Source organism: Tinamus guttatus, unplaced genomic scaffold, assembly GCF_059628265.1.
Source record: "Tinamus guttatus ecotype Peru unplaced genomic scaffold, ASM5962826v1 Tinamus_guttatus_pri_ptg000459l, whole genome shotgun sequence".
Lineage (NCBI taxonomy): Eukaryota > Metazoa > Chordata > Aves > Tinamiformes > Tinamidae > Tinamus > Tinamus guttatus.
In genome coordinates, this window is record NW_028288993.1 from 1,444,535 (window position 1) to 1,463,193 (window position 18,659).

Here is an 18,659-nt window from a genome sequence, read left to right on the forward strand (position 1 = left end):
CTTCCATTTAGGTTACAAAAAACGGAGTTCAACAGTAAGCACATTCCACATAAGATATTGTGGGAGTTTAAGAAGAGATAGATGCTATTTTCTAATAAACTACATTGTGTGCAACAATGCAACTTTCTTCTGGACTTCATTATCGCAGAAAAAAAATGGTTGTTGTTATTCACTGAGCTGGAAAGTTATCCTTGCCTCATGCTTGAAAATCATGACCATATTGCATATGGTAAACTGAGGAGCATGTCGACCACAGCACACACGTATAATTGTTCAGGAATATAAGTATATAAAATTGGAGGAAAATATAGGTAGAATTGAGATAGAACTGCCAGTAAGTCTTTGAAAAAAAATAAAGGAAATGTTATATATAAGAGCATAATTTTAAACAAAAAGAAAAAAACAAAAACTACATGGCTTGACAGAAAACTGAAACCATCAACTAAGCAAAAAACTAGCAATAAGAAAAAAAACGAAAACCCAGCACAGAAATTTCCATGACTGCAAGAATGAAGTCAGGTAACCAGATTCTTTGAAGTTATTAGAAACCAAGGAAATCTAGAAATCTTCTCTGCCGACAGCAAGATGAAGACAGTATTGCTGTGAATAATGATTTCAGAAATGCAGAATTATTTAATAAATATTCTTGTTTTAAAAGAAACTGGAGGATGAAAAGAGCTCCATATGGAGCTCTATATGAACATGAGATCCCCCTGCAGCTGAGGAGAATATTCAGCACATCACAGTGATTAAAGCTAAGCAGGCCATAAATTCATCACATTTGACCTCTCGCATATCAGAAGTCACAGCACCCAGCCCCTGCCTTCAAACCAAGACCTCGGCCTTGACTACAACACAGCTCTGTATTTTATGCAGGCTGTGCTTGGTTACGTGCATCTTCCCACCCAAATCTAGCCTTGCCTCAAAGGCATCAAGAAATGAGAAATGCAGCAGTTCTCTCAAAGGCAACTGTTTTAGCTTCTAATCTTTGGTTCTGACTGTATTTTTCAGATTAAGCGATGCACCTTTGTCCTTGATCTGCAAGATTTAAGAAAGGAAGCTCCTGCTCAAGGAAATTTAAAATGACAGCTGGCTAAACCATAGGCTTATCTGTCCAAGCGACCTCTGTCCGCAAGCTCATCAGTCAAGAAAAGGCACCGACTGGATTATCTCTGCAGCGTATCCTGATACAATGGAAATTAATGATTCAAGAGAAGATGGGTTTGAGAATGTACAGCTCAGCGCAAGTCTCCTTCTCCACCCGTAAGGCAATTATTAGTTTACACATCCTGTGTCAAGCCAAGAGCCAGCCAGAGGAGGGGAGAAGAGCACCAGTGTGGTTAGCCAAGCACCTCTGTGCAGGACGTCTCGGGATGCCTCGCTGGCAGGAGAGGGGCTGCTGGCACCACCACCTTCTGCAGCCAAGTCCCTTCTCGCCAGCGCCGAGGCTGCCCTTCCAGAACCAGCACCCGCAGCGCGCGCGGCTCAGACCAGGCAGCTCCACATCACTAAAAAAGACTGAGCTAGTTCAGAAAATATCTTCAATTTCAAGCACAATTAATAAAGAAACAAACACCTCATTAAAAAGTTGAGCTTTTCTACAAATCTAAAGCATGCCTAGTGTCACTGATGAGAGGTTTTCATTTGTTGAGCACTCTATGTGACAAAATTGTTCCTTTACGTTTTTTATTGGTTAGCTATATTCATGTTAAAAATATAGAGTGTACTAAACTCCTGCATGTTAATAAAAAGAATATTAACTTAAAGAAATAGCTCTTTTAAAAACTGCCTAAAATCCAACATGAACCATTTGCAGAGACCATTTGCAGATAACAGCAGAACAAGTTTCTTAAGCTGCATTCAGCTGCAAAACTGCTTCTATTACACTGATGTAGTTTCTACATGAATGCATAGAATTTCCCTTCTTTAAGTGAATTTTGAGAAAATCATGTGAGCAAAAATGTTTTCAGTTTCAGTTACAGTGTTTTCAGTTTCAATTAACAGCTATAAACTGTGATGTTACCAAGGTAAAAGGTACAAGAACTTACAAAAACCATTTCTGGTATGAACAGAGCCGGCATGCTCAGGCTGCTTCTAGATGTTAATGAAATGCTTCATCACCTTAACTGCTGTAACACAAAAATACTGCTAAAAACTGCTGGCAAATACAGCAAGAAAAGTATTTATTAGACTGAAGATTGTTGATCTGATGGAAAACAAATCCACCTGAAGGATGGATCCTTCAGGATCCAATCCTCATTTCCCACCACACCTGCAAGCTGACCTCACTCATTGCATTGCTAGATGATCATGGTCACTAGATTGAATAAGGGAAGGACACCCGGAGACCACGACCCTTCTTGGCAATGCCACAAAGTGCAAAACGAGCTGCGAAACAACCCCTGTGATCACAATCTCTTTCCCTGCAAAGCTTTCTAGGCTACTCCTATCATGCAAGTGGCCATCTCTACCAAGCTAGTCATGTTGGAGAAAAAAGGGATGATAGTGATTTTGTGATGGCTACTAAGGGGATTTCTGACCTTTGCTGTGAAAGCCCCGGCCTTGGAGGATGCATAGGCCAAAGGAACAAGGACAGACTTTGTACAACAAGCAGCTCTGCTGAATTTTACTGATGATAATTAAGGTACCATGATACATTCAAAGACAGTTTGCTACAAAATGCGATTAGCACAACCTGATTAAAGAAACCTACCTGCAAATTGACCCAGTCTGTATTTTCTGAACAGCAGCTGAATGGAGTTTTGTTCTAGTTTTGTTTAACCACAGCTGACAAATCACCAGTTCTTCCCTAATGGCAAAAAATATTTTCTAGGATCAAATGGAAATGTTCAAATAGAGATTAGGTAACAACTGACCAAGAAAAAAAGTCCTTAAAAAGAGAACTCTCCCATTAAGGCTGCTATTTATAAATGGGATAGCATATAAATAGCACACATATAAACACATGGCAGAGTTGCTTGCATTGTGAGAATTATTATTTTATTTTTTTTAATAAAAATGCAGCCAAAAAAAGGTTTATGAAGTTACCAGTTTCCTCTCAACAGTGGCTTTATACATATGCTATCCTTTCAACAGTAGCTTTATACATATTAAATTGCACACACAAAAAAGAAGATGCTGGTCTTGCTCATTCTGCATCCTTATGTTGCGCTTGAAAGGCTAACTGATTAGTTTAGGCTGCAACCTCAGAATCTGCTCAGCTGGTATAGGAATATCTTAATTACTTTCTATTATGAGATGTGTCCTCAGGTCTAAATCATGTACATAATTAAAATGAGCATCAACCATACTTTTGCCACAAATTGCAAAACAAAAAAATATTAAAATGATTTTTTAAATTCACATATAGTTCAGGACAGCTACGTGTGTAATGTATAGCATTAAAAAAAATGTAGAACATATGAAGAAAAATGAAGGATTCGAGTTTTCCACATTCTTCCCTAGCCTTCCCCTTCCAAATCATTTTTCCTGAATTTTCCCTGAATTCGATTGATTCCAGCATCATAAGCAAACTGAGCTGACACTAGTGTCTCAAAACCTATTTGCTGTCACAGCCGTCTTGTAGCAATTTTCAAAAGGAAACCAAAGATTTTGAAAATCATACTTCTGCAAGTATAAGAGATTGATCTTGCTTTTGCAAAAGATGCTCCTGTTACTGAGTGAAAATACGTCTTCCCTTTTCGGAGGTGAAAGGACGTTATGCAGGCATGAGGAGGAATACCCAGTTTCCCACCTTTCAATCCTCAACTGCAGGGTTTCCCTCCTTCCTGACCCACATTTGGAGGTAACTGAATACCTTCCAAAAGGATTGACCTACGTTAATACGTAACAATATGGACACTTCACTCTGGAAATGAGCAGGTCATGTTCTCTGTAGTTTTTTTGTTTTTGCCTAACAGTGTAGAAACCACTTGAAGAATGCAGAATGAATGAAGAAACTAAGCTATAATTGCAGAACCCACTTTGAGGAGGGAGCTAGTCCCATCAAAACCATACAACTTGTTAACTTACCAAAGAGTAGGAGACAACGAAACAGTCCTCTCCGTCCCGGGAAGTTTCAGATAATTCTCCTCCACTGCTTCACATCGGCAGCTGCACAGAGAAAGACAACACATGAAAACCTAAGACTTACGTTTCAAAGCGCCTTCTTTTTGAATAGCCAACAACATAAACAAAAAAAAATCAGCCATCAGGCTAGCTTGTCCTAATTAAAGAGAAAAAGTAAATTACTAACTACTGCATCAGCACTCGTAACTACTGACATCTTCAGACACATAAAGGGGGAATGCAGCACTCGGACAGACACACCGGCTAGGGACCTGACTTCTGCTGGGGAACATTTCGGAAAACTTGGCCTTAAAGCAATTTAAATGTTTTTCAACACTCTCTGGTACCGGAAAGTGAGGAAACAAACTATTGAGCAACACAAGCTGCTGCAAAGCGGCCGAGCGACAGCTTTAACAGCTTGAGTCATGTGGATATATAGGTCCACATTAAAACATGCCGGACCTAAAATTAAAGGTGCTGACTAAACCCAAATGATCCTAAAGTTCCTAAGTGGTGTCCCCCAAGGGTCAGTACTGGGCCCAGTGCTGTTCAGCTTGTTCATCAATGGCTTAGACGAGGGCACAGAGCGCACCCTCAGCAAGTTTGCAGATGACACCAAACACAGCGGAAGGGCTGACACCCCCAGGGCTGCGCTGCCATTCAGAGGGACCTGGACAGGTTGGAGAGGTGGGCAGAGAGGAACCTCACAAGATTCAACAAGGACAAGTGCAGGGTCCTGCACCTCGGGAGGAATAACCCCAGGCACCAGCACAGATTAGGGGCTGACCTGCTGGAAAGCAGCTCCGTGGACAGGGATTTGGGAGTCGTGGTTGACGAGTTACCCAGGAGGCAGCAACGTGCCCTCGTGGCCAAGAAGGCCAGTGGGCTCCTGGCTGCAGCAGGAGGAGCGTTGCCAGTGGGCAAGAGAGGGGATCCTGCCCCTCTGCTCAGCTCTGGGGAGGCACCTGGAGTGTTGGGGGCAGTTCTGGGCTCCCCAGGACAAGAGGGACGTGGAGCTGCTAGAGAGGGGCCAGCGCAGGGCCACGAAGATGATGAAGGGACTGGAGCATCTATCGTATGAGGAAAGACTAAGTGAGCAGGGCCTGTTTAGTCTGGAGAAGAGAAAACTGAGAGCAGATCTCATCAATACATGTAAGTACCTGAGGGGATAATGTAAAGAAGATGGGGCCAAACTCTTCTCAGTGGTGGTTAGTGGCAGGACAAGGGGTAACAGGTGCAAATTAAAACCCAGGCAGTTCCACCTCCATGTGAGGAAGAACTTCTTTCCTGTGAGGGTGACAGAGCCCTGGCATAGGCTGCCCAGGGAGGTTGTAGAGTCTGCTTCTCTGGAGATTTACAAACCCACCTGGATACCACCCTGTGCCACGTGCTCTGGGTGTCCCTGCTGGAGCAGGGGGGTTGGACTAGATGATCCCTAGAGGTCCCTTCCAACCTCAGCCCTTCTGGGATTCTGTAAAGCATGTCAAGGAATTACCTCTCTTTTGCTTCCAGGGTGCCAGAAGATTTACTCTCTACAATAACTTGGACATGGTCCCCACAGCACACTGGACCTGTCTATGCCTGGAAAGTTTAACTTATGCATCCAAATAATCCCACTGTACCGTTTCTTAGTGCTGTGATGTGCCCCAAATAGTGGTAATTTCCACACTGCGCTCCATTAATCGTATCTGTGTCTAACATTTATGGTCTCCTATGGTCATTTCACAGCAGGAAAGAGGAAGAAAATGCTATCGATACACGAGAAAGGGATGCATAATTTTAGATACTGGGTAGTAGAAAAGCATAGGTGGAAAGTGCAAACAAAAGGGAATTTAACAGTTCAGGTCGGGGCTGCATGTTAGGACACATGGTATACAAATACCAAGCAGCAAGGCAAATTCCTGCACCAGGAGCTTGTACAGGTTAATGATAATTAAATGATAATTAAATATTGCACAGGAAGCAAAAGGCACACGGCTCTGTGCCGAGGGAGCAGGTGAACCCTTGGAGCAAGCTCAACTTTGCAGCCACCTGCATGTATAAAGCTGCCTTGGCTGGGAATACCAAGGACACGCATTAAAAGAAAGTCATGCCAAGGAGGCAACTGGAGAACAACTTTTTTCAGAGCTGCTTTTCTGATTGAGCCCATGTTTTCAACAAGGCAAAACACACGTGCAGGGTGTGGTGGTAGGAGGGAGACTTGGGTTTTATTCAGTTTGAGGTGTCAGAGAAAAGTTCAATGAAACCTGCAGGAGGCTTTTTCCCCCCTGGATCACCAGGGTTTTCTGGAGAAGTTTAAAAACAGGAAAGTCTGTTCTGATCCAAGCGTGAACGATTCCGCTTTATTGCTGCCAGTGCTTGGAAAGTCCCTCCCGCACACGGTGCTCGCTGGGTGCCTCCCGCGCAGCTGCAGGGCGCAGATAAGCACCTAGAGCCCTATCGCTTCCTAAGGCGACGGCTTGTGCCAAAATTGAAAACAAAAAAAAACACTGCCTGTAGGAAGAAACATGCTACGCCTGTCATTAAAAGCCACCAGCAAGCATGGATTGCTTTTCCAGAACAGTTTCTAAAAGTGCCATTTGGTTGCTTGCAAAAGAGGGCGAGGAGGTTTTGACGGGGATATCAGGAGCGTCCTGCAGTCGCTGACAGGGAGAGCAATCCCCGGGGCTGTTCCGAGCGCTCGGGTAACACAGCAAATCCTGCCCAGCTCCCCTGGGGGCAGGGACAGGCGTTCCCAGGAGCGTGTGCTCCCACCGTTTCCCTTGCTCTGCCTCTTCCCTTCGCCCAATCCACAGGGAACAGGCTCAGCACCATGATGGGCTTCGGGAAGAAGAGAGGGAAGGGAACAGCCCAGTCTCTTTTTTGCAACTCCTCACACGTGTCTGGAAAGGGAGTAGGCTTTCCACCACCTTTCTCCCCACTTGGTTGCTCTGGATTGATTGCTTGTTTTTAAGTACAGACATTGAGATTCTGCAGGACTTGTTAACACAGTCTGATTTTAAATTGTCATTTTGTTAGGTAGCTCTTAATTTGAAGACTAAAGCTAAGATTTTGCTTGGAACCATCTTCCTGGGATCCCTCCCGCTGTTGACACTTCAGGGGACTCTACCGAGCAGTAAACACGGAAAGGAGGGGTGGAAGAGCCCCTTGGGTCTCACCTCTGCTGCATTTTCCTGGATGATGCTACGGCAACTGGAGGGGGCAGCTGATATAACACGCAGGCACCAGGAGCCAAAACCAAGGAGTAAAATGATTACGAGAAAAAAACGTTCCTGGAGATTTTCCCAACTTGAGCGGACAAGGTGGCTGAGCAACCTGATGGTAGCTCAAAGACGGCCCTGCCCTGAGCAAGGCACTGGCCTAGACCCTCTCCAACTCTAGCTATGCCCTGAATCTGTGATAATGCTTCTGTTAACACGTATTTAAATGAAACGCAGGCAAACGCTTGGGCAAAGATTCCCGAGTGACATTTTAATATGCAAGCTTATTTAACTAATGCTCAGAAAGCCATTGCTTTAGTTTCTTAGCTGCAAGGATGCATCCAGCAAAAACAAAAAAGGAAGATGCGCTTAACCTCTCTGCACGCTGCCGCATTTCTACCCGGGCTGTGCCGCAGCGTGTCACAACCTCAGCATGATGCAAGCAGGGCTTCACATTCACACTTCTTCATTTCTGTTTGTGTTTCACACGCTCTGGTCATCCCCCAGCTTAGCTCTGCAGCCCACAGGCCTCCTCTCGTACCACGTGATCCCACATTTGCCATTCCGCTGTAGGTTTGCTCACTTTTTCCCCCATTATTTTAGCTCATCTTTGGTCTTCGTGTCCTTGCTGCCTCTTTTCTTGGGGTCTAACTTGTTTGCTTCTAAAGCTATTTTTACCCTTTGCTTAGTAGTACTTTGTTCCTATCCCTTAACACATTATTAGATACGCAGCACCTGAGAGTGATGCAGCGAGTTTGTGGCTGAGCTCGAAACCACAGCGCAAGGGAGAGCATTGGGCTGGCTGCCCCTCTGCGTAGCCGCTCCTGAGCCTGGGCAACACAAAGTTACTGCTCTAGAGAAAGCTTTAAAATCGGAGAAAGAAAACGTTGCCCTTCAGGGAGGCATTTTCTGGTGTACAAGTCTCACCCTCCACTCTCATGCAACAGCCAAGCCCGTAACTTTTAACTGGAGAAGTCCAAAGCAAGGACAGGTTCTAGACCACAAGGTCTAGAAGAATCGAGTACGAGGGACAGTAAAAGCACTGCTAAGAGCAAATGGTGCTAAAGAAAATTTGATCTTGCATTAGAAGAAGACAGATTTCCTCCGTAAATGATGTAAAGAAAGAAACTCTAGGTGGAATTACAGTAAATTCCAATAATTTGAAGATTTGTAAGAAAAAAAGTATGTTCCCATGATTGCAAGCTTCTGTATTAATATTCTTCCACACTGATCTCGAAACAATCCAGCAAGACAGAGACCAAAACTCTGAGGAAAACATCACTTCTTGTAGTATTTCCAGTTCCTTCCTTTGAATTTCTTCCTCTTCATTTGGCTAAGCCCCCAAGATCCAAATGCTGCCACTATAACTGGATATAAACTGGGGTTTCATTTACCTGTCTGTGAAGTTCTTCTATCACACCACTGGAAGCCTGAAGCTTTGATAATCAACCCCCCTTTTTTTTTTTTTTTTCTCTCCTTTTCTTTCAATTGCTTTGTAATCCTTTACCACACACCGAAATTAAATTAAAACCGGGAGAAGAGCAGCTTGGTATAGAAGCCTCTCAAGCATTTTGCTCCTCTGCTCCCCCATTAGCTCCTAAGTGTAGAAATTGGCCTCTTATACACCACACTTGGCTTGAGCAGTAAGCTTTTAAGACCTCTTTAACAAGCACCAGTCAATGTTTCCTTCTGTAACACAAATTTATTTAAAATACCAGATGCTTGCTGTGAATAATTCATGTATTTACATGGCAAAACATTAAGGGTTTTAAAGTTGCTGCAAAATGTCCATATCAGGAACCACAGGCCCTCAGAAATCATCAGTGCTATTCACAGGAAGAGGCAGGACACTCCAAAAACGCTTTGTCCTGCTATAAAGGCTGGTAATTAGAGGTGATTTTATTTTACTGCACCTTACTCAACACTTACAAATCACCTAAGCTTTAATCTATTAATTCTTAAACTGCAAACAAAAACCTATCTTCATTGTGAAGCCTGTTTGGGCAGGAGGGGCATGACCATCGCTTAAGGGCCACGCAAGAGGCCCAAGAGAGCAGCAGGTCTGTGCAGCGCCCACCCAGGCCCGACCTTAGCAGCATCTCCAGCAGCCTAACCAAACACAAGCACTTGGCTTCTTGAAGCTAATGGTGACCAAAAGAGAAAGCAAATGCTGAAGCCTAATGCCTGTCTTTCAGCAGTTGCAGAATTTGAGTCAGCTACATATGAACTATCAAGATATGGAGCATGTAGGCTCTAAAATGTACTGTCATGAAGAATTCAACTTTGGTTGGAGGAGCTACAGCCTAAACCTGTCAGAACAAAAGGAGTAGGATCATCATCATGTACACATGAGAATCTAGTTAAGTCTCCTTTTGGTTTCTGCAATTTTCCTAAGAGCCTTGCTATAAATGGTTTTATTGTAGGCTTCCTATAGTGAAATGAAAATGATAGCAAGCCAGAAGGAAACACAAATGATCAAGAGGCCATAATGACCTTTTATTGGAGAGTCTTGAATTCATAAATATTTCATTTCAGGAGAAAAATACAAAACAAAAACAAAAAACCTCACACACCTCTTTGCAAGACTAATGATATGTAAGACTAAAAAGCCCTATTCCTAAAAACCTTTTGTGACAACACAGGTTTGTTTGCTCTGAGAGATTCAAGGGCTGTGACACTGGAGAAGGCCAGTGCTGAACTGCCCCATCAGCCCATGGGCACAAGCACCTTCCCTGCAGATGCTGGATTAAATTCAACAACCATGAAGGTTGTTGGCTTCCGAAAGATTCCTGAACCCTTCTGCTGATTTCCACAGTCTTATTTGTAGCTCTGGAGTCAAACGGTTGCAGAATTTGCAGTTCGAATGCTCATTACACTCGAATAGGGCTGGCTCTACAACTGCTTTCTCTACCAACAGGAGAAAATGCCTTTAGGTCTAATACACAGCCACAGTATTTCTGCTGGCATCCACGAACTCAGGGGATAAAGAACTAGTTTCTTCCACGCAGCCGTGGTGACAGGAAGAATATGCTTGATCACAACATTAGTGGAGCTGTTTATTTACGGTATAAAGCTGTGTAAATACAAAAAAGCATGAACACAAATATTTTACTAGTACATGTAAAATAATCTTGGATCAACACAAGTTAACCAAATAATTACATCCAAAGAGCTGCCCTCAGAAGGGAGCCAACTCTACCCTAGGCACAAGGGGCTGCCCTTTTTATGAACCGACCCACCCAATTTCACATTTCAGGAGCTGAGGAAGGCTCAGGGCCAGTCTTTCCTAGGATCACAGCAAGGTCTGCTTTTCGGGGAAGAGTGTGCAAGCTTATAAGGCAAAAGGTAGGAGTTAGATAAAAGTGGAGTGTGCTTACGCATGATAAGGAGATCAGCATAGGGTTGGTTGAGGAAACACCACCGGCTTACATTAAAAAAAAGCCAGTTTTGACTAGGAGCCCCTCAGACAGCAAGCTTAAAGTCAGACAACTGAATTACAAGAGTGGGTTAACCCCCTTCTCAGGGCTGAGCTGACAACCCTGGTCCAGCTTAGGCAAGATGGCTGCATCAATTCATTTTTGGTTTCAGCTTCTCCACCCTCCCTACCGTGTGCCCTATTAATGGTCAAGCTTCCTGCTGAGAGGGGAAACACTTGCATCAATGTTAGCCCTTTTGCTAGGTACCAAAACAAAGAATTTAGGCTTCCCCAGGTGCATTTACAAGGTTGCAACAGAGTTTGAGCTAGATGGCTTTCCTCATCAAGGGATCCCCCACAAAAACGCCAAAGAGCAAACACTTGCTCCTACAATTAAGCAGCTTCACTGTCCTCTAAATACTAAGGCTGTTATTCGCTCCCATTTCTCTCCATCCGTGGACAGCCAGGTACTTGCAGATGCAGGAAGCGCAATTACACAATACTGCTTCCCATTGGCAAGCCGACCACTTCACTGTCAAATAAGGGTTGGAAATGGGGCCCACAACTAAAATGGAGGTAAGGAAAAAGGCAAAATAAACTTAGAGAGGATCTTGCAAATATATGCCCCAAAAAGTGTCTCCAGCACTCAGGTAGCTAGAGACGACCACATTTCAAGTTACAGTGAGGAACTCAATGACCAGTCAAGGTTACAGCTCACTCAAGCAACCTTTTTATCTTTTTATTTTCCCTCTCTAAACACATGCCCTGCTTTGACCGGAGAGACACGAAGCACAATCAATAGTCTTGCATTTCTTTAGGTGACCTAAACAATTTAGAAGAGAATAACCATGTACTTGCATTTTTGTACTGTTTGGAAGATGAGTGCTATATAGTATGGGTGTCTGGTCTCAAATACAGAAACACAGAAGGGCCGAGGTTGGAAGGCACCTCTGGAGATCGTCTAGTCCCACCTCCCTACTCAAGCAGGGTCACCTCAAGCAGGTTGCACAGATAATGCAAGTTTTGAGCGTCTTCGGAGAAGGAGCCTTCACAACCTCCCCGGGCAATCTGTCCTAGCGCTTGGCCACTCTCACTGCAAGAAGTCTTCCCTCATGTTCAGGGGGATGATCTTCTGTCTCAGTTTGTGGCCATGGCCTCTTGTCCTGTTGATACCACTGAAAACAATGTGACCCCATTCTCTTGACACCCTCCCTTAGAGTATTTCCACACACTGGTAACATCCCCCCTCAGCCTTCCCTCCTCCAGGCTGAACAGGCCCAGCTCCCTCAGGCTCTCCTCACAGCAGAGATGCTCCAGTCTCTTAAACATCTTCGTAGCCCTTTGCTGGACTCTCTCCTGTGTCTCTGCTGTCCTGGGGTGCCCAGAACTGCGCACAGAACTGCAGATGTGGCCTCGCCAGGGCTGAGCAGAGAAGCAGGGTCGCCTCCCTCAGCTGCTGGCAATGCTTTTCCAAATGCACCCCAGGACACCACTGGCCACCTTGGCCCCAGGGCACACTGCTGGCTCATCATTAACTTGTTGCCCACTAACGCTCCCAGACCCTTCCCTGCAAGAGCTGCTTTCCAGGGGTCCTCAGAGTAGGATCAAGTTTATTTTACTCAGCTGCAAAGTTTATTCCTCTAAAAGCTCCAAAGCAGCTCTTTAGGAGGAACAAACTGGAGCTATTATGTAATTCAAGTCCAGCAGCCCCTCCAGCTACTCCACTGTGATAGCACATTCTGGGACCCTTGCGTTCCGATTTTGTACATCTCAAAGCAAAGGATAATTAGGATTTCTAAAGAGGATTCCTAGACAGCCAGGAGGCTGGGTATAGTCATGACAGCTCCCTATAGATCTTCTCTCCATGTAAGTCTGATAAAACCACAGGTCTATCAGTCTACCACCAAAATAGCCTGAAAAATTGCACCTAGAGACACCAAAGATTTTCAAAGGCACATTTGTACCAAAAGCAACAAGTTTCAGTTAGAAGTAAAGTCCATGCCAGAATGCAACTCAGCTTCTACTTCAACAAGATTTGATATACCCCCAATCAATATATACCAGCCATAGAAGAGTCTCTCCCCTCCAAGGCTTAAACTTAAAAATCCATTGACCCAAGTGTTCAGTTTTCCTTAGCAAGATATGAGCTGTTATTTGAATAAGGGAATCAATCCTTTATGGTAGCTTTAGCTCCTTTCCAAACAGTGTGCTTCAATGGCTCTATCAATCAGCAACAAGGAGCTTCTCTGGGAGAAAATAAGGAAGATTTAAGTGAGGGTTTTTTGTCTACTGACTTTTTATCAGTCTACACTAGAGTTCTGTAGAACTGATTAGTTTTCACTTGAGAGAGAGAGAGAGATGACTCCAGAATAATTTTATACTGCAGGTCTTTTTAAAAAATGACAAATTAGTAGTGCAGGATAATAACGGATACCTGTATGTACACACTGCTAGAAATCACCCCTGGAAGCACCATCTGTTTTATCCTAATACTAAGAAAATATTCATTTTTTTCCAGCATGACTCAAAACAAATTAGTTCCCTAGGAAAGGCTTGGTTGCAATTAAAGAAAAGACCATCAATTCAAAGACACAAAAAGCTTAGGCTCTCAGTAACTTTTCTGAGGTAAAATGTCGCCATATCTTTACCAAGACAGATACTACAAAATTTACAGCTGCTGCACTAGAAACAGAACTACCTGACGATCAGGCAAGGTAGTTTAATAAAAATAATAATAAAAAGATGTTAAACAAGATACATATCAGTAAACAAGGAACTTAATTTATCCGCTTTAATCTTGTTTTACACATGAACCTTTGTATTTCATTATCAGCCAACAATGAAAAAAAGTTTTATAACCATCTTTACGTTAGATTTGGCATGCACCCTTCAAGTTGTACTTTCCAAACAAATACAAAAACAAGGGCATGTTAGTCCAGGAGTTTGCTTAAAGCTGTGTAAATAGTGTAATAAACTAGAAATTTTTCAAAACCAGACTTCTTTTCTAACAAACAGATCTTAATCTTAAATAAGGGCACAAAAAGCAGCATGTCACAGGAAAAAAATAAACAGGATTGATTAGACAGGTCTATTTGTATTCTTTACTAGAAGAGATTTTAAATTCAAAGATAGCTGATTTAGTAGCTAAAGCAAGTCAGAGTCTATACTTACTGAATGCAAACCCAGAGGTAAGCCTTAAAACCATGAGGATGAAGTACTCAAGTTGCATGATTTGTTCAGATCCAAGAGGTTGGGTAGGCTTTGTCAAGAAGGGACACACAACAAAAATGAGCAGTAAGAAGTTTAGCATTTGGTTTTAAGGTTCCTGGTTTGTCATTTTGCTCCAGATGAAATCAAACAGCAAAAGACCTTGTCCTTAACTGACTACATCTAGTTTTATGATCTTAGCAAGTGGGATAAAGCTGTTGGCAGCACATGGAATGGCACTGAGAAATCTTGATTCCTGAAGCAAATCTTACGAAGTGTCAACTTTGGTCTGCAAAGCGTGAGCCAGGAAGGGACAGAATTTCTTTCCTCCCTGCTTAACAACAAAACTAAATGTTTCTTGCAGGGAAGCTTGCCTTCAAGTCTGAAAGGGCTGCCTTGTGCAGAAAGCATTCCCTCAGAAAGGCTCGAATTCAAGACTGGAACTTTTTGCAGTATTAACAGCTACAGGAATGAGTCAATATTCACTTACAAACAGCAAAAAATTATTTTTGCCCACTTAACTCCAAGAAAATATGAAAAAACAGGACAGATGCACACACATGCATGGACACACACACCTACACACAATCACAGAATAATTTGGGTTGAAAGGGACATCTGGAGATCATCTAGTCCAACCCCCTACTTGACACCATTCCAATTACATGAAGTTGCTCAGGGCATGTTTTGCGGCCGTGTTTTGAATATCTCCAAAGACAGATTCCTTCTAGATGACCTGTTCCAGGATTAGGCTTGAAGCCTTAAGAAAGCTTAAGAAAGTTAGGAAAAAAACTCAAAGGCAAAGGAAGACTTCAAATGGTGAGTAAAAGTAGGAAGAACAAACAGGACAAGAACAACTGTTCAGAACACTTAATGTCTACTGGATTCATCATAAACTTTTATTTCAAGAGGTTTCCCAAGTGATGCAAGGCAAATCTCAGAATTTGTAGTTCGCATAAACAGGAGGCCTTAGCAATCCAGCCTGGTGTTATCAGAAGAGTTAACACTGTTTTGTACATCCACATGGAGATACCAAAAATTGGCCAAGCTGCTTTGCCTGGGCAAAAGACTACATTCTTACACAGGAAAGCTTACTTGACAAGATTAATTTAATCTGTCAGACAAATTCATATAGAATATATAAGTAAATGTTTTAAAATAAGCTAGTGTTATAATAGTCCTGCATCTGTGCCATTAGCTTGGAAATGTAATTATCTATAAACTGGTTTCAGGTTCAGGTGACAGGCCTATTTTAAAAGGGTGTTCCCCCATGGTAGAGATTTCCAGAATAACCAATGAAGCCCATGGAGCAACATTACTGCAGTAATTTGTACATTCAGTCAAAGAATTTAAACACTTGATGAGATTCGAAGATGCTCAGTTTTTCCAGTCCTCATTACAACGGGACTGAAAAAAGGATATCTGGGGGGGGGCTGGGAGGGGGGGGGAGAATATATATATATATGAAACCAGGTCAAACTTGTGTATGGTAAAAAAAAAAAAAAAAAAAAAAAAAATCACAAGAGCTCAAGAAGTCAGAGCAGTGCATGTAAATGCTGCTGCAAAGGAAGAACTCCTCGACAGGGCTGGCATGCTTCGGTCATGGATTTTTGGACTAGAAGTTAAGGTTGTTATGGGGACTTGCACAATAAACTAAGGCAGACGAGCTGACAGAAAAGTGTATTAGTGACACTGCAGCTATTTTCACCACTTACATATGCAGCAGAATTAAAGTTGTTGATTATTACATATTGCCATTAAGAAGCTAGGAATTTCGCATTAGAAAATACAAGTACTTCAATGACCTGTGAAGATTTAGTTCAGCTTCTTTGAGCTTATGTATGATCACCAATTCTCTTCTCCATCGTTTCCTTCCCACAAACTCCCTCCCCATTCAGTGCATTACACCATGCTGCTCTTGGAACATGAGTATCTTTTCAACAACACATACATTTTATTAAACCTTTTTCAGACCACCACACTGACTCTAAAGCCAGTCTCTTCCACACTGCTTATTTTATAGCACTTTTTTGATTTAAGCTCCAGGTGTTTACTGTACTTTAAATATATTTTCCCCATCATTTCATATGGATACAGGGTAGCACTGTATCCTTAGAAGGCTGAAGAGCCACACACAACGAAAGCATGAGGCATCTTCAAGTTTTGACACTTAAAAGGCATGTCTAAAGTTAGCTTTCAGGCACCTTTGATTTTTTTATAGTGCTCTGTATTTGTGAAACACAACTGCATTAGCTGGGATGATGATTTATAGAAGTGAGCATTCAGGTCTAGAAGTTGCATGTACAGCTCCAAAGATAAAACAACTGAAAGCAGCCAGGAACTTACTCCTCACCACAAGCAGAATGGAGACAAAATAATCACTGGGCTCAGAGGACCACTACCTACTTTTTCTTCCCAAGGTTCCCATTCCCCCACCTAGTGCTTCTACAAGGATAAGGTAATTTAAAATCTTACTGAGCCATTCAGGAGTTCTGTTCTTCAGATGCCTAAGCCAACTGCAGCCTTTCCTTGCGGTGATCACAGTTATTATCTATGTGGATGAACTGCTGATGCCAGTGCATTCACAGCAACATTCAGAAGATCAGTCTGCATCCCTCCCACAAGCGACTTAATCTGCTTATATTAGTTTATTGGCTCAGTTGCACATTACAGAGTAAAAACCTCGTCTGGGGAAAGATTAACCCCTTGGCAAGCCTTCCCAATAGAGCAGCACTTGCATTTGGTGTTGCAGCTTGACTTATTTACAGGAATCCCAGTTCAGGCTCGTTTTAGAGGCAAAATAAGTCAGATACCTAATTCCCATTGCTTGCTTAAAGCATTATTCTTTTGAACATTAAAGGGTTATTTCTTCTACATTTACAAATGCAAATTGTTTTCTTTAAACCAAAATTCTTCAGCCAGTTTTCAAGCCAGTAAGCATAAGACACCGCCTGTCACCTTGGTGTAACATCACTACTACACTTAAGCTGCTCCTAGTCGTCTGCCGTACCTTCAACTCATTTATCTTATCAAAAGGATGTCAGAAGTCTTACGCAAGTCCACCTCTAAACATACTCGTTATCCTCTTAAAAGCCACTGAATGAAGTGCAAGTTAATGAATAACACAGCAGGAATTATTTCATTATCCCCCTGGTGAAAGAGAGCCATCTAATTCTTAGATACGTCAGGCCTGAGAAGCAGCCAGTGAGACTTGCTAACGCCTCCAGTGCTCAGCGGGCTGCTGCAGTGGTGCCGAGCGGAGCGAGCAGCTCGCAGGCTGCGCTGGCACCTCCAGCAGGGCTGCCAGGGCATTAAGACAGAGGTGGCAGCTTTAGAAAGCACTGTGGCACCAAGGAACTGAATCTGTCATTTGCTTCCATGGGAGGGACAGCAGGTGTGGGAGGCCAAGCAGCACGTCCAGGCAGGTTTAATGCAGAGGTCTTGCACGGTTAGGGAGATCGATGCGGTAACAGCACATTGGCTTTCCACAACTTCCTCCTCCTCCACCTCCAAAGAGCCTCAGCCCTCCCCACTCCAAATAACAACTTGCCTCTTGCAACATGTAAGACAAGCTGGGTATTGCCCTCCGTAAGAAACTCAAACTCATAAAGAGAAACTGAAGTGACCTAAAGATCCTTTATCAGCATTTGGCAACTTTGTCAACCATTCGAACTCGCTCTCTTCCACTTACAGTTGAGGCTGACCAATGGTTTGCATTATGGAGCCTGACTGCAACTGCAAAAAACACCCAAAAGACTTCTCCATCTGCCAGTTGTCCTTTAGTTCCAAGACATTTGTCTGCAATACGGAAACATGTTTTGGATAGTCAAAAGACTCTGAATGTTCAAAAGACTGTTCAGCTTTTCCAGGGAGGTGGGACGGTTTAAGAGAGTGTTAGAAGAGGTAAAATTTTGTTGGCTTCATGACTATGGAAGACCATCCTCACTGGCATCAGGATAGCTATGCTAAATATTGTCCTGCAAATCACTTGACTCTTGGGATCGGGCTCCTCCCTGCCCAAAACACCTCTCTCTCCTTTAAAGAAGAAGTCGGCAGCAAGCTCAGAGACAGAAAAGAAAGGAAAGAATATACATTTGAACAGTCCCTACAAATCCACTACAGAAGCCTGCAAACATTAGGTACCAGGTACTTCCCTCTAACAACTTGACTGTGGAGGAATAAAATGGTACAGAAGTCAACTGAAGAGTGTAAAGTATAAACAGAAGAAAAGTTGGACAGCCTGTGAGATCAAAGCTGGGAGAAGGACTTCTGCTGCAGAGGGAAATGACAGAAGTGTCTTGCTACCATGTCATACCCAAAGAGCTCAAAGCAGTCTGTGAGTAGTTCTGTGTGGACTATCAAAAGTTGGATGCATTCCCTTCTGAAGGGATCAGATTTTTTTCCCACGCTTACAAAAAAAGTGATTTTAAGAAGTCTACACTAGCTTTAAGCTCTTCAGTCATATTAAAAAAAAAAAACACACTTTTGAAATACCATATGAATTCTGCAGCAGTATCTGTAAAATTCACACAAAATTAAATAAATTGAAATACAACATCAAATTTTGGCTTTGGAGCAAGTTGCTATCACACAAGAAGCTTCCAGACTGGTATGGAGCAACATTAGCACCTAGATGAACCAAACAGCATCCCGTGAAGTGCCAAGAGCACCTGTGCGCAGGTACATTCTGAGCCACAGAGTAAACCCCTCCGCACAGGCAGTCACTGCCAAGCATCAAAGAACTGCCTTGAGATGCTTAGTTGTACAGG

General features: G+C 43.0%; 1 long non-coding RNA gene across 1 annotated transcript in view; it reads right to left on the reverse strand.

The window, feature by feature from the left end:
- Positions 1 to 18,659, reverse strand: part of LOC148593086 (uncharacterized) — a 35,369-nt gene that overhangs the window by 2,065 nt on the left and 14,645 nt on the right. The window contains exon 2 of the long non-coding RNA XR_015913810.1: positions 4,033 to 4,113. This is a non-coding gene — a long non-coding RNA (uncharacterized LOC148593086). The remainder of the gene's footprint in view (positions 1 to 4,032; positions 4,114 to 18,659) is intronic.